This window comes from Bubalus kerabau, chromosome 13 (genome assembly GCF_029407905.1).
Source record: "Bubalus kerabau isolate K-KA32 ecotype Philippines breed swamp buffalo chromosome 13, PCC_UOA_SB_1v2, whole genome shotgun sequence".
In the NCBI taxonomy this organism is placed as follows: domain Eukaryota; kingdom Metazoa; phylum Chordata; class Mammalia; order Artiodactyla; family Bovidae; genus Bubalus; species Bubalus kerabau.
The window spans coordinates 53,349,902-53,368,344 of record NC_073636.1 but is presented as its reverse complement, the minus strand read 5'-3'; positions in this window follow the sequence as shown (position 1 = coordinate 53,368,344).

Genomic DNA, 18,443 nt, shown 5'->3' with positions numbered 1-18,443 from the left:
TATAACAGGCTCTAGGTTCGTCCGCCTCAGTTCAACTGAATCACATTTGCTCCTTTTTATGGCTGAGCATAATATTCTATTTTATATATGTACCACACTTCTTTATCTATTCATCTGTCCATGGTCATCTATGTTGCTTCCATGTCCTGACTATTGTAAATCGTGCTGCAATGAACATTGGGGTACATGTGTCTTCTTGAACTATGATTTTCTTAGGGTGTATGTCCAGTAATGGAATTGCTAGGTTATATGATAGCTTTATTACTAGCTTTTTAAAGGAATCTCCATACTGCTCTTTTCACTGCATGCTTTTTCATATCTCTTTAATTTTGCACTGTGTATTCAAAAAACAGATATTATTTTTGGATAATAAAAATCATACTTCCATGTCAAATCCATATTAAAGAGGAAAGCCAGTGAAAATTTAAAAATACTTAGAACTGAATAATAAGAAAGTATTAATGAAGTACCATTAAAGAAATGAGTTTTGATATTATCACATGCAGTGGAAGTAATGGAAACACATGGATGCAGTAAAAGTGATACTTGAAGGAAAATTCATAGCCTTAAGTGCATTTACCAGAAAAAAACAGCAAAAAAATTTTAAGACCCTAAACCTATTTTAAGAGCCAGAGAAAGGAAACAAGGTAAATCCAAAGAAACTAGAAATAGAAACTAGTATAAAAATAAAGATAATTATTGAATAATTAATGAATAAGGACAAAAATTAGATGGCAGTAATAAAGATGCATATGATTTGCATAATGATGTACAAACCAACTTAGGGTGGTGGAGTGAACATTGAACTTAATACCTTTGAACTTCAGTTTCCTCATCTTTCAGATGGACACAGTAATGCTGGCGTCTGCCCAGCAGTAGGTAAGATTTCCCCTAGTAAGGATTTGGCCTTGATAACACTTCCTTTTCCGTGTGCATCAGCATAAAAGGTCATTAGAGTGAGGATTATGGTATGCTGTTAAGGGAGTTTCACATCAAGATGTTACATTTGTGTTCCCTTACCTGAATTTTTCTTCTCTTCTTAAATCTTTCCTTTCCTCCTCTGCTGTTGCCTATTCTAGAGAAGCACTTCAGGAAAAGGACACTGGGGCCGCTGAACCCTCAGTCAGGCCAGTGGGAGCTCACACGCTGGATTCTGGATGCCCTGAGATACAAACTAAAGACCTGTATTTGGAGGCCAGGGTTTCCAACCACATTTACCACCTTCTAGCTGTGCAGGTATAAGCAAAGCTTTTAATCATTTTGAGTTTTGTGTCTGTATCAAATGGGATCATAATAACGCCTATATTATAGGGTAATTACAAGAATCAAATGGGATGATACATGAAAATATGTGATAAATTTGCCAAGTGCTATAAAAATGTCAGTTATTATGGCAATTATTGTTATGAAAACTTATTCACCAAGAGTATACTCCAAAAATACTTCCTTGGTTCGAATATGACTTCTGTGCTTGTGGCAGTTGGAATTGGGGTGGTTGTTCTTCTGGTTAGATGCCTGGCCTGCTGGGTTGGCTGGTCAGCCACCCAACAAGCTACCAATACTTCAGTGGATTTCCCAGCTTTCTAGGTATATGGTTAAAGAGACTGCAAAGGAAACCTTAGGGAAAGGATTAAGGTAGAAAAAAGAAGGAGGAATCTTTTTGTTGTTGCCAAGAAAGTTAATTACCCTTACCTTTATTTCCTAGTTTCTCAGCTAGACTGAAAAAGTAATTTTTGCTGAAAGGTTAGCAATTCATATATAATTCTTTTTGGTTAATTTTTAAGGCTTTTTTCTTTTTTGTACAACAAAGTGATTTGATACTTTTATGCATTATAAAATAATCACCATGATAATCTAGCAGTTATCCTCTCTCACCATACAAAGTTATTACAATATTATTGGCTATATTCCCAATGTTGCACATTACATCCCTGTGGCTTATTTTATAATTGGGAGGTTGTATCTCTTAATCTCTCACCTATTTTACTCATCTCCTGTAACCCTGCAATAATTCTTTTTCTAAAGCTTCTGTAATCTAGATTGCAATAGAGCCCAATAGATTTATAATGTAAGCCACAAAGGGAAGCCATACATGGAATTTAAAATTTTCTTGCCATATTAAAAAAGAAACAAATATGATTGATTTTAACAGTATTTTATTTAACCCAGTATATCCAAACTATTATTGGTTGAACATTATTGATTGAACAATAGTTTTTTAAAAATTAGTAATGAGATATTTTACAGGTTTTTTTTTTCATACAAAACCTTCAAAATTTGAGCTTCCTCTATAGCCCATCTGTTTGGACCTGCCACATTTTAGCTTTTTGTAGAGCCCAGTCAGGGTAGAGAAACATGTACCAGATTTGAGTTCCTTCAGTCATTCATTTATCAAGTATTTATTTATCAAGCACCTACCAGTGCTATGGGCTTGGCTCTGCAGCCACTTTACTCAATGAATGTGGGCGAGTTATTTCTCTTCTTTGGGCTCCAGATTCCCTGTTTCACCTTTGAGAAAATTAAGATATCCATGTAGGAAAGAGAGAAACCCAGCTGGAGGAAAATGCATCTGAAAATCATTAGCTTACTTGGTGGAGTTTTGAAAGACCATCGGCACCAGTCACTTTCATTGATAGTTGGATGGCACTCTCACAATCCCTTTATTGTTAATGTCAAAACTTGATTGACCCCACAGGAATTTACTGGAGGAATTAATTACACAAGTCTTATCCATGGAAATGGTGATTTGTCATGTTGATGGTGTTACTCAGGACCCAGATTTCTTCACCAATGTTTTATGGACCATACTTTTAGGGACATCTAAGGAAGAACTAATAAAAACAAGTCATAAATTCCTTTGTGCTTTAGAAATGTTAAGTAATCCTTCCCATCTATCAGTAGGTCTAACTGCAGGAAGTTGTCTGGGAGGTGTTGCAAGGAGTGGTGTACTATCTCAGTACCGTCATCAGGCTTGGAAATAAAGTCATATTCATTAACTTGTAGGTGGCCATGACTTAGAATGACTGCAGCTTAAACAAAAAAGGAAATAGAGCTATACTTCCTGATAACAGGGTGGCATTAGCCAGACAGCTAAGCTATCAGGTGAAATCAGTTTTTAACTTCTGTGTTGGGAGAATGATTCTCACAGGTATTTAGAAAGAGAGAGAACGACTCTTAAAAAATAAAAGTGTTGGAAACTTATTTAGTAGATACTGATCAGAATATCAAATATCACTTGTGGTTGCAGCCCAAGCCAGTATTGGTAATTGAGAGGCATGGAGATAGGCAGGCATCACAAGGGCTAACTCAAGTTCAGGTGGTAAGCATAGAAAAATAATACCTGAAAAATAGTACCTGCTCTTTAACTTTGCAAAGATCTTTCGCAACATTGTCTCACTGGAGCATCACAAAAGCTCTTCATGGTAAGATACGGAGGCAGGACCACAGTGAATGACAAAGATGTCTCTAAGAGTGACAAAGTTTGTTGTGTTTGTTGTCACTACTTCTTGCTGCCTTCCTCAGCTTCCCCAGAACAGAAAAGTGGCCTTGATGCCTTATACAACTTGGGGCATGTGAAGAGCTTCTTAGAAGACTGTATGTCTACAGAGATCCCAGCAACTAGACTTCCAGCTAATTGCTGAAAGAGAACTCAAGTATAGAAGTAGGTCAGCCTCTGTTCTCTGATATATGTGTTGACTTTTCACTTTGGACAGGATGGAAGAAAGGGTGATTTTTCCAGTGATGTCAGCCACAGAAGACGTAGGATCATTGCTAAGATACAGTTCCCTAGAACTGGACATAATGGACTTTATTAGAAAGGAAAACAAATCTTAGATCCCATCTTATGTATAATAACCCATTCCTTCCCAAAGCACTTTATAATTTATAAAACTTTTTCAGACATATCTCAACCAGTTCATATGTGTAGCAACTTCACAAGTAGAGAAAGTTATTACTTCTTGCCTACAATGCTCTGTTGAGTTGAGTTAATGAATAAATGAATCTCCATGTTATGGATGAGAAAATTGAGGTCTGAAGTGGGGAGACACAAGACTGAATCCCTTATTTTCTGAGTTTAAGTCTGATCCTGTTCCTATACGAGTTCTCCCTTAAGATATGGTTTCTGAACCTGCACCATGGAATATCAGTGGGGGAAACAGTCAGACTTTCCATGATGTGAGGATCTGGGGTTATCTCAAGTCTCTCCTGTCATTCCCAATCATTTCTATAAATTAAATCATTATTCACTCTCTCTGGAAGAGCAGTAAAAAGATCAACTTGGCATTCTGCTTCCTAAATAGCCCAAGGCAGAGTGAAGATGGCAGTGAACAGTAGCCAAATTTCTAATCATCTCATCAAGAATCCAGAGCAGAGGAATTAATCCAAGAGCCATCAATCACAGGTGTAAAATAAAGCCAACTTGGCAAAGAAAGTGGGGGAAGTACACATACACAAACACGCACACACACACACAAACATGCACACACACACGTAAAATCCCCCAGCAGCACCTGGTACTGAAATCCCACTTTATAGGACAGATGCCTTAACAAGGGAGATACTGTTTATTTATTCTCCAGGAATTTCAAGGATGAAGCAAGAAGTGTTAAAAGAAGTTTAAAACTCCCAGTGTTTATAAAGAGGCCTCAAAGGAGGAATGATGGCCAATGATGAGAGAAAAGATGTAATTTTTTTTTTATAAATCCAAAGATGTTTGGATAGTGATTTCTTTCAGGAAGGTTTCAGGCACTACTGGGCACCCAAAAGGGCAAGCATCTTCTATTAGGGATTTTCTAGAAATCAAGTCTCCAAACTGAAAGTGCCCTTCCTGAAATTGACTTTCTAGGGTAACCTGCTTGACCCTGGTTTGTCTGCCAACTGTTTTCAAAACGTTTCTGTCATGGTCCTCGAGCTTCCACTTGTTCCACAGTGGTGGACAAATCCACCATCCTTTGAAGTGTTGTTTCTCTTGATCTGAGTTCTGGAAAGTGTTGCCCTTATGTTGAGCCCAACCTGCCACCCTGATACTTCTACACTGGAGCTCATTCCAAACAAAGACAATCCCTCTTCAACATGACAGCCTGTCAGCTGCTGAAGACCTTAATTGTGATGCTTCTGTCTCATGCAGCCACTCAGCTCTACACAAGTATCTCAGTCAGAGGGGACTCCCTGAAAACATTCCAAGAAGAATTGGGTTTCCAGTCCCATTGTCATCATGGCTGTCCTCCTGTCCAAATTTCAGAACTGAAACTGGGCTCCAAAGATAGTCTGAACTGCAGAGGGCACTTTCTCTAGATTGGCCCCTCGTTGCCTACCTCCGACCTCAGAAAAACGCCCACTGAGAGGGGAGTGCGTGCAAGATGGAAGGATGGTCTCTGAGCTCAGGAAACTTTAGAGCTTTAGAAATGGCAGGGTCCATGACCTGGGACTGTTCTGGGTTGTCACAGAACAGGCAGCACCATGTCAATACCTCAATGCTCTGGCCATCAGTTCCTGGTGCTGGCCCCTGCCTGTGGCTGTGGGCCCAACAGAGGGTGAGGGGCTATGTTCTTCAGAGGGTCCTTCAGGGCAGGCTGGTTCTCCTTCCTGCAGCTTGGGCAGTTGCCCCATCAGGCCTAGTCTCACTCTGGCAGGTTAGTTGAAATTTAATTTATTCTCTGCCAATAGCATGGTCTGTCCAGACTGAGCCTTGAGTCTCCTGAACACAGATTCTGTAATCTCAAGACAGAAAACATGGCAGGTAAATGGCCAGGGATTAAATGGATAAGGCTGTAGAACAGGGCAGTGAAAGACAGAAGGACATCAGCTATGCTTTGTCTTTGATATGAAACTCCTTTCCATGGATCATTTACTGATAAACATCACAAACCCAACCTCTTTCTTCTTAGATATGAGGAACCAGGCCCAGAGAGAGGGGAAGTGACCCCTGCACCCCAACAAGGGCACACAGTGCTGTGCAGGCAGAGTCTGAGAAGGGCTCAGTACCCACCTCTGGAGTCCAAAGCAGTTAGTCTTGTTTTCCTAGGACCTACTGAGAAGGGCCACCCAAGATGGATGGGTGATGGTGGGGAGTTCTGACAAAAAGTGGCCCACTGGAGAAGGAATGGCAAACCACTTCAGTATTCTTGCCTTGAGAACCCCATGAAAGTATGAAAAGGCAAAAAATATGACACTAAAAGATGAACTCCCCAGGTTGGTAGGTACTCAATATGCTATTGGAGAAGTTACTGGATAAATAGTTCCAGAAAGAATGAAGAGACTGAGCCAAAGCAAAAACAACACCCAGTTGTGGATGTGACTGATGATGGAGGCAAAGTCCGATGCTATAAAGAACAATATTGCATAGGAACCTGGAATGTTAGGTCCATGAATCAAGGTAAATTGAAAGTGGTCAAACAGGAGATGCCAAGAGTGAACATCAACACTTCATGAATCAGTGAACTAAAACGGACTGGAATGGGTGAATTTAATTCAGATGACCATTATATCTACCACTGTGGGCAAGAATCCCTTAGAAGAAAGGGAGTAGCCCACATAGTCAACAAAAGAGTTCGAAATGCAGTACGACAGAATGATCTCTGTTTGTTTCCAAGGCAAACCATTCAATATCACGGTAATACAAGTCTATGCCCCAACCACTAATACCAAAGAAGCTGAAGTTAAACAGTTCTGTGATTACCTACAAGACCTTCTAGAACTAACACCACCACCAACAACAAAAAAGATGTCCTTTTAATCATAGGGGACTAGAATGCAAAAGTAGGAAGTCAAGCAATACCTGGAGTAATAGGTTAGTTTGTCCTTGGAGTACAAAATGAAGCAGGGTACAGGCTAACAGTTTTGCCAAGAGAATGCACTGATCGTAGCAAACACCCTCCTGAAACAACACAAGACACGACTCTACACATGGACATCACCAGATGGCCAATACCAAAACCAGATTGATTACATTCTTTGCAGCCGAAGATGCAGAAGCTCTATATAGTCAGCCAAAACAAGACTGGGAGCTGACTGTGGCTCAGATCATGAACTCCTTACTGCCAAACTCAGACTTAAATTGAAGAAAGTAGGGAAAACCACTAGACCATTCAGGTATGGCCTAAATCAAATCCCTTACGATCATATAGTGGAAATGACAAATAGATTCAAGGGATTAGATCTGATAGACAGAGTACCTGAAGAACTATGGATGAAGGTTCTAATCTAGAGATCTCTTCAAGAAAATTAGAGATACCAAGGGAACATTTCATGCAAAGATGAACACAATAAAGGACAGAAATGGTATGGACCTAACAGAAGCATATTAAGAAAGATATGCAGAAGATAACAGAAGATATTAAGAAAAGCTGGCAAGAATACACAGAACTATACAAAAAAATATCTTAATGACCCAGATAACCACGATGGTGTGATCACTCATCTAGAGTCAGACATCCTGGAGTGTGAAGTCAAATGGGCCTTAGGAAGCATCACTACAAACAAAGCTACCGTGGAGGTGATGGAATTCAGCTGAGCTATTTCAAATCCTAAACGATAATGCATTAAAGTGCTGCACTTAATATGCTAGCAAATTTGGGAAATTCACCAGTGGCCACAGGACTGGAAAAGGTCAGTTTTCATTCCAATCCCAAAGAAAGGCAATGCCAAAGAATGCTCAAACTACCAAGCAATTGGATTCATTTCACATGCTGGCAAAGTAATGCTCAAAATTCTCCAAGCTAGGCTTCAGCAGTACTTGAACTGAGAACTTCCAGATGTTCAAACTGGATTTAGAAAAGACAGAGGAATCAGAGATCAAATTGCCAACATCTGTTGGATCATAGAAAAAGCTAGAGAATTCCAGAAAAGCATCTATTTCTACTTCATTGACTATGCTATAGCCTTTGACTGCATGGATCACAACAAACTGTGGAAAATACTTGAAGAGATGGGAATACCAGACCACCTTACCTGCCTCCAGAGAAACCTGTATGCAGGTCAAGAAGCAATGGTTAGAACCAGACAAGGAACAACAGACTGGATCAAAATTGGGAAAGGAGTACATCAAGGCTGTATATTGTCACCCTGCGTATTTAACTTATATGCAGAATACATCATGCAAAATACCGGGCTGGATGAAACACAAGCTAGAATGAAGATTGCTGGGAGAAATATCAATAACGTCAGATATGCAGATTACACCACGCCTATGTCAAAAAGTGAAAAAGAACTAAAGAGCCTCGTGATGAAAGTAAAAGAGAAGAATGAAAATCTGGTTTAAAACTCAACATTAAAAAAATGAAGATCAGGGGGAGGAGCCAAGATGGCGGAGGAGTAGGACGGGGAGAACACTTTCTCCGCCACAAATTCATCAAAAGAGCATTTAAACGTCGAGTAAATTCCACAAAACAACTTCTGAATGCCGGCAGAGGACATCAGGCACCCAGAAAAGCAACCCAACTCTTCGAAAGGAGGTAGGAAAAAATATAAAAGACAAAAAAAGAGACAAAAGAGGGAGGGACGGAGTTCCATCCCGGGAAGGGAGTCTTAAAAAGAGAGAAGTTTCTAAACACCAGGAAACCTTCTCACTGCCGAATCTGTGCCGAGCTTTGGAAGCACAGAGGGCAACATAACAGGGAGAAAAAAATAAATAAACAATTAAAAATCTATTGCTAGCCCTACGGTAACTCCCCCAGCGGAGAAGCAGCGCAGATGCCTGCACATGCCATTAGCAAGCGGGGGCTGGGCAGGGAAGCGCGGCGCGGGCTGCATCGCTTCGAGTAAGGATCTGGCCCGAATGTCCTGAGCGCTATCTGAGCTAAATAATTTGGGCTAGCAAACCAGACTGTGGGATATCTACCACGCGAAAAGCCAGCCCTAACCTAAAACGCCACCAGGCCCGCGCACGGAACAAAGGACTGAACAGAGATAGCCGGCTGCAGACCTTCCCCCTCCGGTGACAGGCAGTCAGAGCCAGAAGGGGGCAATCGCAGCCCCAGAGAGACACTATCTATAAAACTGTAAGCAGGCTTCTTTGCTAACTAAAACTTCTTGGGGGTCTGGATGGTCAACATCTGCCTGAGAAGGTGCACCAGTTTTACACCCAGATAACCGAGTGGCAGGGAGGCGATAAGTTGCAGCATTGGCGCTCGCCAAACACCTCATCACCTGAGCTGCTTGGACCTGGGAAGAGCACAAAATGCAGGCCCAACCGAGTCTGCGCCTCTGAGGGCTACCCGAGTGCCTGAACCTGAGCGGCTTGGACCTGGGAGCTCAGCCCAGGGCCGGCCTCTGATTGTTCCCAGCGGAACAACCTAGAGCCCGAGCAGTGTGGGCAAGGAGGCTACACGCACCGTGAGCGGGGGCAGACCCAGTGCTACAGGCCATAGATTAAAACCCTGTGGTTACTACGGACTGCATAGGAAGGGGCCTATAGATCTTGAGAAATATTAAGTCGGACCAAGGAACTAGCCAAAAATGAACTGAACCCACAATACTCACAACAAAACCAGAGAAAGACCTAGATATATTTTTACTATTTTTACGATCAATCTTTCTTTCTTTTAAGTCCTCTATTGTCCTTTAATTTTCACTTTTATAACCTATTACTTTGCAAAAAAAAAAAAAGACCCTATTTTTTTTTCTTCTTCAGCAAACTTCATATATGTATTTGATAATTTTTTGACCGTGTTGTTTTTTTTTTTTTCTTTTTCTTCTTTTCTTTAACATTGTATTTTTGAAATTCCAAACTCTACTCTAGATTTTTAATTTTAGCCTTTTGGTATATGTTATCAATTTTGTACATATAGTGTTTTTTTTTTTATAATTTCTGTGACTTTTTTTTTCTTTTTTTCCCTCTGTTTCTTTCTCTTCTTCTTTTATATAACATCATATATCTGCAATTCCAAACTCTACTCAAGATTTTTAATTTATGCTTTTTGGTATTTGATATCAATTTTGTACCTGTATTTTCTTTATAATTTTTGCGACATTGTTTTTGTTGGTTTGTTTGTTTTCTCTCTTTATTTTTCTTCTTCTTCTTTTTTTTTTTTTAACATTGTATTTTTTAAATTCCAAACTCTACTCTAGATTTTTAATTTTTGCTTTTTGGTATTAGTTACCAATTTGTACCTGTAGTTTCTTTATCATTTTTGCGACCTTGTTTGTTTTTCTTTGTTCGATTTTTCTCTCTTTCTTTTCCTTCTTCTTTTCTTTAACATTGTATTTTTGAAATTCCAAACTCTACTCTAGATTTTTAATTTTTGCTTTTATGTATTTGTTACCAATTTTGTACCTTTAAGAACCCAATCTTCAGGACCCATTTTTCACTAGGGAACGAGATTACTGGCTTGACTGCCCTCTCTCCCTTGGACTCTCCATTTTCTCCACCAGGTCGCCTGTATCTCCTCCCTAACCCCTCTCTACCCAACTCTGTGAATTTCTGTGTGTTCCAAATGGTGGAGAACACTTAAGGAACTGATTACTGGCTGGATCTGTCTCCTTCCTTTTCATTTCCCCCTTTTATCCTTCTGGCCACCTCTGTCTCCTTCCTCCTTCTTCTCTTCTCTGTATAACTCCGTGAACATCTCTGAGCGGTCCAGTTGTGGAGTGCACATAAGGAAGTGACCACTGGCTAGCCCACTCTCTCCACTATTGATTCCACCTCATCTCATTTGGGTCGCCTCTAACTCCCTCCTCCCTCTTCCCTTCTCCATGTAACGCTGTGAACCTCTCTGAGTGACCCTCACAATAGAGAAACTTTTCATCTTTAACGTAGATGTTTTATCAATGGTGCTGTATAGAAGGAGAAGTTTTGAAACTACTGTAAAAATAAGACCGATAACTGGAAATAGGAGGCTTAAGTCCAAACCCTGACTCCAGGGAACTCCTGACTCCAAGGAACATTAATTGACAGGAGCTCATCAAACGCCTCCATACCGACACTGAAACCAAGCACCACACAAGGGCCAACAAGTTCCAGGGCAAGACATACCAAGCAAATTCTCCAGCAACAAAGGAACACAGCCCTGAGCTTCAAGATACAGGCAGCCCAAAGTCACCCCAAAACCATAGACATCTCATAACTCATTACTGGACATTTCATTACACTCCAGAGAGAAGAAATACAGCTCCATCCACCAGAACATCGACACAAGCTTCCCTAACCAGGAAACCTTGACAAGCCACCTGTACAAACCCACACACAGTGAGGAAACGCCACAATAAAGAGAACTCCACAAACTGCCAGAATACAGAAAGGACACCCCAAACTCAGCAATTTAAACAAGATGAAGAGACAGAGGAATAGCCAGCAGATAAAGGAACAGGATAAATGCCCACCAAACCAAACAAAAGAGGAAGAGATAGGGAATCTACCTGATAAAGAATTCCGAATAATGATAGTGAAATTGATCCAAAATCTTGAAATTAAAATGGAATCACAGATAAATAGCCTGGAGGCAAGGATTGAGAAGATGCAAGAAAGGTTTAACAGGGACTTAGAAGAAATAAAAAAGTGTCAATATATAATGAATAATGCAATAAGTGAAATTAAAAACACTCTGGAGGCAACAAATAGTAGAATAACAGAGGCAGAAGATAGGATTAGTGAATTAGAAGATAGAATGGTAGAAATAAATGAATGAGAGAGGATAAAAGAAAAATGAATTAAAAGAAATGAGGACAATCTCAGAGACCTCCAGGACAATATTAAATGCTACAACATTCGAATCATAGGGGTCCCAGAAGAAGAAGACAAAAAGAAAGACCATGAGGAGATAATAGTTGAAAACTTCCCTAAAATGGGGAAGGAAATAATCACCCAAGTCCAAGAAACCCAGAGAGTCCCAAACAGGATAAACCCAAGGCAAAACCCCCCAAGACACATAGTAATCAAATTAACAAAGATCAAACACAAAGAACAAATATTAAAATCAGCAAGGGAAAAACAACAAATAACACACAAGGGAATTCCCATAAGGATAACAGCTGATCTTTCAATAGAAACTCTTCAAGCCAGGAGGGAATGGCAAGACATATTTAAAATGATGAAAGAAAATAACCTACAGCCCAGATTATCGTACCCAGCAAGGATCTCAGTCAAGTATGAAGGAGAAATCAAAAGCTTTTCAGACAAGCAAAAGCTGAGAGAATTCTGCACCACCAAACCAGCTCTCCAACAAATACTAAAGGATATTCTCTAGACAGGAAACACAAAAACGGTGTATAAATTCGAACCCAAAACAATAAAGTAAATGGCAACGGGATCATACTTACCAGTAATTACCTTAAACGTAAATGGGTTGAATGCCCCAACCAAAAGACAAAGGCTGGCTGAATGGATACAAAAACAAGACCCCTACATATGTTGTCTACAAGAGACCCACCTCAAAACAGGGGACACATACAGACTGAAAGTGAAGTGCTGGAAAAAGATTTTCCATGCAAATAGGGACCAAAAGAAAGCAGGAGTAGCAATACTCATATCAGATAAAATAGACTTTAAAACAAAGGCTGTGAAAAGAGACAAAGAAGGTCACTACATAATGATCAAAGGATCAATCCAAGAAGAAGATATAACAATTATAAATATATATGCACCCAACACGGGAGCACCGCAGTATGTAAGACAAATGCTAACAAGTATGAAAGGAGAAATTAACAATAACACAATAATAGTGGGAGACTTTAATACCCCACTCACACCTATGGATAGATCAACTAAACAGAAAATTAACAAGGAAACACAAACTTTAAATGATACAATAGACCAGTTAGACCTAATTGATATCTATAGGACATTTCATCCCAAAACAATGAATTTCACCTTTTTCTCAAGAGCACATGGAACCTTCTCCAGGATAGATCACATCTTGGGCCATAAAGCTAGCCTTGGTAAATTCAAAAAAATAGAAATCATTCCAAGCATCTTTTCTGACCACAATGCAGTAAGACTAGATCTCAATTACAGGAGAAAAACTATAAAAAATTCCAACATATGGAGGCTGAACAACATGCTGCTGAATAACCAACAAATCACAGAAAAAATCAAAAAAGAAATCAAAATTTGCATAGAAACGAATGAAAATGAAAACACAACAACCCAAAACCTGTGGGACACGGTAAAAGCAGTCCTAAGGGGAAAGTTCATAGCAATACAGGCACACCTCAAGAAACAAGAAAAAAGTCAAATAAATAACCTAACTCTACACCTAAAGCAACTAGAAAAGGAAGAAAGGAAGAACCCCAGGGTTAGTAGAAGGAAAGAAATCTTAAAACTTAGAGCAGAAATAAATGCAAAAGAAACAAAAGAGACCATAGCAAAAATCAACAAAGCCAAAAGCTGGTTCTTTGAAAGGATAAATAAAATTGACAAACCATTAGCCAGACTCATCAAGAAACAAAGGGAGAAAAATCAAATCAATAAAATTAGAAATGAAAATGGAGAGATCACAACAGACAACACAGAAATACAAAGGATCATAAGAGAGTACTATCAACAATTATATGCCAATAAAATGGACAACGTGGAAGAAATGAACAAATTCTTAGAAAAGTACAACTTTCCAAAACTCGACCAGGAAGAAATAGAAAATCTTAACAGACCCATCACAAGCACGGAAATTGAAACTGTAATCAAAAATCTTCCAGCAAACAAAAGCCCAAGTCCAGGCGGCTTCACAGCTGAATTCTACCAAAAATTTAGAGAAGAGCTAACACCTATCCTGCTCAAACTCTTCCAGAAAATTGCAGAGGATGGTAAACTTCCAAACTCATTCTATGAGGCCACCAACACCCTAATACCAAAACCTGACAAAGATCCCACAAAAAAAGAAAACTACAGGCCAATATCACTGATGAACATAGATTCAAAAATCCTTAACAAAATTCTAGCAATCAGAATCCAACAACACATTAAAAAGATCATACACCATGACCAAGTGGGCTTTATCCCAGGGATGCAAGGATTCTTCAATATCCGCAAATCAATCAACGTAATACACCACATTAACAAATTGAAAAATAAAAACCATATGATTATCTCAACAGATGCAGAGAAAGCCTTTGACAAAATTCAACATCCATTTATGATAAAAACTCTCCAGAAAGCAGGAATAGAAGGAACATACCTCAACATAATAAAAGCTATATATGACAAACCCACAGCAAACATTATCCTCAATGGAGAAAAATTGAAAGCATTTCCTCTAAAGTCAGGAACAAGACAAGGGTGCCCACTTTCACCATTACTATTCAACATAGTTTTGGAAGTTTTGGCCACAGCAATCAGAGCAGAAAAAGAAATAAAAGGAATCCAAATTGGAAAAGAAGAAGTAAAGCTCTCAGTGTTTGCAGATGACATGATCCTCTACATAGAAAACCCTAAAGACTCCACCAGAAAATTACTAGAACTAATCAATGACTATAGTAAAGTTGCAGGATATAAAATCAACACCCAGAAATCCCTTGCATTCCTATACACTAATAATGAGAAAACAGAAAGAGAAATTAAGGAAACAATTCCATTCACCATTGCAACGGAAAGAATAAAATACTTAGGAATATATCTACCTAAAGAAACTAAAGACCTATATATAGAAAACTATAAAACACTGGTGAAAGAAATCAAAGAGGACACTAACAGATGGAGAAATATACCATGTTCATGGATTGGAAGAATCAATATAGTGAAAATGAGTATACTACCCAAAGCAATCTATAGATTCAATGCAATCCCTATCAAGCTACCAACAGCATTCTTCACAGAGCTAGAACAAATAATTTCAAAATTTGTATGGAAATACAAAAAACCTCGAATAGCCAAAGCAATCTTGAGAAAGCAGAATGGAACTGGAGGAATCAACCTACCTGACTTCAGGCTCTACTACAAAGCCACAGTTATCAAGACAGTATGGTACTGGCACAAAGACAGAAATATAGATCAATGGAACAAAATAGAAAGCCCAGAGATAAATCCACGTACATATGGACACCTTATCTTTGACAAAGGAGGCAAGAATATACAATGGATTAAAGACAATCTCTTTAAACAAGTGGTGCTGGGAAATCTGGTCAACCACTTGTAAAAGAATGAAACTAGAACACTTTCTAACACCATACACAAAAATAAACTCAAAATGGATTAAAGATCTAAATGTAAGACCAGAAACTATAAAACTCCTAGAGGAGAACATAGGCAAAACACTCTCTGACATACATCACAGCAGGATCCTCTATGACCCACCTCCCAGAATATTGGAAATAAAAGCAAAAATAAACAAAGGGGACCTAATTAACCTTAAAAGCTTCTGCACATCAAAGGAAACTATTAGCAAGGTGAAAAGACAGCCTTCAGAATGGGAGAAGATAATAGCAAATGAAGCAACTGCCAAACAACTAATCTCGAGAATATACAAGCAACTCCTACAGCTCAACTCCAGAAAAATAAATGACCCAATCAAAAAATGGGCCAAAGAACTAAATAGACATTTCTCCAAAGAAGACATACAGATGGCTAACAAACACATGAAAAGATGCTCAACATCGCTCATTATCAGAGAAATGCAAATCAAAAGCACTATGAGGTACCATTTCACACCAGTCAGAATGGCTGCGATCCAAAAGTCTACAAGTAATAAATGCTGGAGAGGGTGTGGAGAAAAGGGAACCCTCTTACACTGTTGGTGGGAATGCAAACTAGTACAGCCACTATGGAGAACAGTGTGGAGATTCCTTAAAACACTGGAAATAGAACTGCCTTATGATCCAGCAATCCCACTGCTGGGCATACACACTGAGGAAACCAGAAGGGAAAGAGACACGTGTACCCCAATGTTCATCGCAGCACTGTTTATAATAGCCAGGACATGGAAGCAACCTAGATGTCCATCAGCAGATGAATGGATAAGAAAGCTTTGGTACATATACACAATGGAGTATTACTCAGCCATTAAAAAGAATACATTTGAATCAGTTCTAATGAGGTGGATGAAACTGGAGCCTATTATACAGAGTGAAGTAAGCCAGAAAGAAAAACACCAATACAGTATACTAACGCATATATATGGAATTTAGAAAGAGGGTAACAATAACCCTGTGTATGAGACAGCAAAAGAGACACTGATGTATAGAACAGTCTTATGGACTCTGTGGGAGAGGGAGAGGGTGGGAAGATTTGGGAGAATGGCATTGAAACATGTAAAATATCATGTATGAAACGAGTTGCCAGTCCAGGTTCGATGCACGATACTGGATGCTTGGGGCTGGTGCACTGGGACGACCCAGCGGGATGGTATGGGGAGGGAGGAGGGAGGAGGGTTCAGGATGGGGAACACATGTATACCTGTGGTGGATTCATTTTGATATTTGGCAAAACTAACACAATTATGTAAAGTTCAAAAATAAAATAAAATAAAAAGAATAAAACACTGGCTAATTTAAAAGTGAAGACTGATACCCAGTCTTTTGGTCAAATAAACTCAAGTTAAAGGTTCAGCGTCACTACTTTAGTAACTCTGAAACTGGTCAAATTACTTAGTTTCTTGAAAAAAAATTAAAAAATTAAAAAATGAAGATCATGGCATCCGGTCCCATCACTTCATGGCAAATAGATGGGGAAACAATGGAAACAGTGAGAGACTTTATTTTCCTGGGCTCCAAAATCACTGCAGATGGTGACTGCAGCCATGAAATTAAAAGAGGATTGCTCCTTGGAAGAAAAGCTATCACCAATCTAGACAGCATATTAAAAAGCAGAGACATTGCCAACAAAGGCCCATCTAGTCAAAGCTATGGTTTTTCCATTAGTCATGTATAGATGTGAGAGTTGGACCATAAAGAAAGCTGAGTGCTGAAGAATTTATGCCTTTGAACTGTAGTGTTAGAGAAGACTCTTGAGAGTCTCTTGGACTGCAAGGAGATCCAACCAGTCAATCCTAAAGGAAATCAACCCTGAATATTCATTGGAATGACTGAAGCTGAAGCTGAAACTCCAATACTTTGGCCACCTGATGAGAAGAGCCAACTCATTGGAAAAGACCCTGATGCTGGGAGAGACTGAAGGCAGGAGGCGAAGGGGACGATAGAGGTCGAGGTGGTTGGATGGCATCACCAACTCAATGGACATGAGTTTGAGCAAATTCTGGGAGTTGGTGATGGACAGGGAAGCCTGGCATGCTGCAGTCCATAGGGTTGCAAAGAGTTGGACAAGACTGAGTGACTGAACTGAATGGGGAAGGCTCCATGGCCAGAGGCACTTGATTCAGTTCCCCCTTTCTTCACCCAATCCCCACAGGTAGGAGGCAGCCTCATAACCATCACATTTTGATTTTCCACCTCGATAGCCTAAGATCTCACACTGCACATGAACTGTGGGCAGTGCCCTCACTGGATCCCAGTGACGGGCGACCTCAGCCTCCAGGCCTCATGCCCCCATGTAGCCTGGACCAGATTAGTCACTGAGCTTTCTTTTCCAGCTCAGACTTTCCATGATCATTCTGTGGTCAGGCCAGGAATGTTTACTTACATTGCAGAGGGATTTCAACCACTGTCAGTGAATTCCTAAGGAATCTCTGCCTCTGCCAATTGCTTCTTTCACTGTCACGAGAGAAGGAAGGGCTTTGTGGATGTGACTGGAGGTCCTAAGGCAGCTCTGCTGTTCCTGTTGAGTGGGCCAGGGGCAGAGGCTCTAGCTTCCCATGGGCTGAGATGGCACCTCACAGGAGCCAGTCCCTGATCTGTTCAGTCTCCCAGGAAGCCTTCTCCAGGCCTTTGAGCCAGGTTCAAGGGAGGCCCACATGCTGCCACAGCATCGCCAGTGCCATCTCTGCACTGCCATGTGGCTGCCTCTCCATGGTGCCATGTTAACCCCAGCACCTGGCATGTGCTGGGTATTTACCTTATTCCTAACAACTAATGAAATGGGCAGAGCCTCTCCATGGAGACAGAAACACAGGACAGGAGTGAGGTCCTTGGGGTGCTTGGAATTACCCTGCTTCTGCTTATTGTATTACTTGGGCAAGTCTCCTGCCTCCTGTTTAATAAAGAAGTCTGATTAGATGAATATTTTCCAAAAAGGTTTAAGAACACAGGTCTCTTTGTATTTTTCAGCTTCCAAAATGCTCTAAAAACACTGGTTTCTTGGTATTTTTCAGGCAAAAAAACAGTAATTTAGATGATGTGGCATACTACAGCTCCCTCTCAGAGACTCATGTACACAGTAGGATATTAAAAGCTCTGAGAAATCCCAGAGAAAAGATGTCAATTTAATTTATTTAAACCAACTTTCTCCAAAATCTCCTGGCCCCCTCCTCCTCCCTGAAGAACTGGTGTATTGATGCACACAGCCTAGGGGATCCCAAACTAGACGATTTCCAAGTCCCCTCATAATATACCCTACCCAGAGACACGGTAGCCTGATGTAGGGAAAAGACCAGGGACTTTGGAGGCAGACAGAGCTGGGCTTG